Raw genomic sequence first — 3,783 nt, forward strand, 5'->3', positions numbered from 1 at the left:
GGCGGGTGCCCGCTCCTGCCCCTGGGATTTCGAGAACCACTAGCAGTTGTCGGTGCCGGGCAAGGGTGCCCACGGCTCAGAGCCGAGTATTCCAGTTGATTTCAACAAGGATTCGAGCAGCACTGAATGATGGGGGTACGTATCTTTTACCTTCCTGTCAATTATTATTCATGATATTATTGTTATGTTGTTGTATTGATATCAATAAGCATATGTGTTGGGGTATTATATTACCTGCCTATGGTTAAGTTATATGTCATCTGCATACCTTGGAATTAGAATGGTAAATTGGAGGTCGTCCCCTCTAGATCAGGTCACTTCAGATGCGGTGACTGTAGCATGTATGTGTAAGATTCAGTAGTGCCTCAATACTTTCGGAATATGTCATTCGGGTATTGATCAGTTATATCATCAGTAGTGATGATTTAAAGCTTCTAGTGAAGTAGCTAGCGGACAGTAGGGAAGTGAGTTGGAGATGTTTACCCCGAACGCAAGTTCTCAGGATGCAGTCACTAAAAAATACAGTGAAGGATTGAAGAGTGCTCGGTTAGTTAAGCAGGAATGGTTTGGATCTGGTAAGGGTTAGTTGGAGCGCCTTCAAAGGTAAACGTGGGCGGGCTGCAGATTTCCCTTTTTTATGGAAGGAAGGTTGGGGAATCCTTTCGACCAGAGAGCAGTAAGGAGTTAGCCGGATCCAAGTGGGGGAGAACCCTCCGAGTATACAAGGGTAAGAGTATGCAAGTCTAGAATGAGTACGCGGTCTCCGAGAAGAAAAAGTTGTAGCACAGCGATTGATGGATTAAGGAGTTTAGGGTTGGGAGTTTGAGGAACTTCCCAACAATTAGTGCATGTGATCGAAATGGTTATTAGCTGGTTGGGAATCCAGGGTTGGAGGACCACCTGTAGGACTCTAGTGAGTCGGAATGAGGATCTTGAGAACGGTTAGCAAGAGATGCTTTCGTGTTAGTAGTCAGTGGGAGAGACAGCCTGCAAAGCATGGTAGAACGGCGGGAAAGCTGCAACATTTTTCCAGCAACAGCCAGTTAGTAAGGAAAGTGTTGTAAGTCTGCGGGGGTAGTCGTAGCATTCGCTAGTAGTCAGATAGTAGTAGAGTGTTGTAAGTCTGCGGGGGTAGCCGTAGCATTCACTAGCAATCAGATAATAGTAGGGTGTTGTAAGTCTACGGGGGTAGCCGTAGTATTCACTAGCAATCAGATAATAGTAGGGTGTTGTAAGTCTGCGGGGGTAGCCGTAGTATTCACTAGCAGCCAGATAGTATTAGAGAGTTGTAAGTCCGCGGGTGTAGCGATAGCATTTATCAGGTTGGTAGGCAGCATGAGCGCGTTGTTTGGACGCGGGGGAAGCAGTAGTACCCACCAGTTTGGGTGCAATAGTGAGGATATGGGAATCCACGGGTTAGATTTCGGATTTCCCAAATGGTTCAGTTATGTTTAAGCTGGCGATTTGTCAGTGGATAGTCACCACAGTTATGAGATCAGGGAAGCAGTGGACCGCTTGGGTTCATGTATGTTAAGAGCTACCGTTAGTCTGGGAGCCATCATTTTTAGTCTTGGATTTGATGATGTCAGGATTTGACGTATGGACCCGGTCGGTTGGATCGGGAGGTTGTTGGGGTCACAGTGTCAGGATGACTAGTGGAAACTAGTTCTAGAGAAAGATTTCGTTCAGAAGTCATGGGAACGACTAAGTAGGGAGTCCTTGGGATCCACAGTTGAGTTGGAACTCGGTGTTGCAAATAACCGACGAATGATTGGAGACCAGGAAGATCTTGAGATATTTTGGGAAGCAACCATATAGCAGTTCAGTGTTTCAACCAGTTCAGTGTTTCAGCCAGTTCAGTGCTTCAGCCAGTTCAGTGCTTCAGCCAGTTTAGTGTTTCAGCCAGGTCAATGCTTCAGCCAGTTTAGTGTTTCAACCAGTTCAGTGCAGTGCTTCAGTCAGTTTAGTGTTTCAGTCAGTTCAATGTTTCATGCAGTTCAGTGTTTCAGGCAGTTTAGTGTTTCGGGTAGTTTGAGTGTTATGGACAGTATTAGTATGTATATTGGAATGCAAGTGCTGATGGTATAGTTGGTTGATTTGGAAATGGCAAGTCCCTCCCAGGAGGATCAGTTGAGTCTTCTGCCAAGTATAAGTGATTTGCAAGGATAATTAGGCAGGTAGCCTTTCTTTCAGGATGGAAGGCTCGAGTTAGTGGAAGTTGGGTAGTCATATGGGAGATAAGCAAGTTGGGTCCAGCAGCATCGATTCAGTATAAGCGACAGAGTGGATAGAAAAGTTATAGATAGTTGAAGTATCTTCAGTAGTCGCTGGAAGCGACTAGGAGATTGCGATGGGTTGTAGTGAACGGTGGGAGTCCAGTAACCCAGATATCGGCAGATTAGTTGGACCAGGGTGGTCTCAGTGCATCCGGTAGGCGGATGAGGGGCAACAGAATTTTCAGTCAGTAGTAGTGCTGGTAAGCAGTCTATGGTGGAATTTAGTTAGCTGGTCGAGGGGTGCTCAACACTAAGTTATAGTAGTGGAAAGTGTCTAGTGGATACTGGCGGTAATGACCTGTACTGGAAGTAGCGGGGGTAATGGAGTTGGTGAAGGATAGGATCTTCACGGTGACAGAGGAAGTAGTTAGTCATGGAACGTTGCCTCGGGGAGTTCCAGAAGGGTTGTCAGTTGGGTAAGTTGTGTTCCCAAAATGTTCAGGGTCAGGATTGGCCCGAGATTATTATCCGCAAGGATTATATCATCCAGGTGACCGGGCGGAAGGCCAACAGAGGTATTCCGCAAGGGTTAGGGTGTTAGTTTTCCCAGACAGAGAGTTGGAGGCAGTTCGTAGGACAATTGGCCATAGAAAACTTCGAGGATGAAGTTTAGTTTAAGCGGGGAGATTTGTAACACTCAAAATCAGAAAGGTCAAGAAAGGAAAGAAAACCTAAGTTAAAGGGTCAACTCATCGAGTCCAGGGAAGAACTCGATGAGTCGTAGCGGGATCCAGGGGATCAATTAAGTAACCGACTCGGCGAGTCTAGTCTGAATGAGGAAAACCCTAAATTCAGGACTTGGAGCCTATTTAAACGTCTCATTCTTTTCCCTAGGGTTCCTTTACTGCCTCTCTAACCCATAACACCAAACCCTAGCCACCATATCCGTTTTTGGGCTAATTCTTGTCTTGAAGAGTGCATTAAAGATTGGAGAGGGAAGAAGGATCTTGGATGTGCGAAAAGAGGATATAGATCTGGGATTAGGAAGACATTTCAGAGCATTTGGAACTAATAAACTAGCACTTGGACTCCTTTGCATCTAGATCTATCTTGTGTTTCTGGTATTATAGGCCTCTACTACCTATCACACCTACTAATACTCGTCCCAAGTATTGTCTCGCAGTCCACTAAGTTATCACAAAATAGAATTTGCATTGAAAGCACATAACGTAGTTTAGGAAATCGCATTAGCTTCAAAAACGGTTAAAATATTTATTTATGATGTATGCTTATTAAATCATGCCACACAACCTAATACTAAGCATTTGTCTCCTTCTCTCGTGTACTCCAGACAAGCGGCTCCAAATTTACACCCTCTTGTTTCCTCATCAAGCCCCATAAAATACACCCTCGTTTTTGGCTTTGGCGGAATATTTGGTCAGGCAACTTTTTTCTTCTTTGGGCAGTCCTTCATGACATGCCCTTCCTCCTTACATTTAAAACACACCCTTTCGTCGTACCGGCACTGTCAGAATAGCAGGTCACTTCTCTTTTGCACTGCCCAACA

This window comes from Lactuca saligna, chromosome 6 (assembly GCF_052625555.1).
Source record: "Lactuca saligna cultivar CGN05327 chromosome 6, ASM5262555v1, whole genome shotgun sequence".
NCBI lineage: Eukaryota > Viridiplantae > Streptophyta > Magnoliopsida > Asterales > Asteraceae > Lactuca > Lactuca saligna.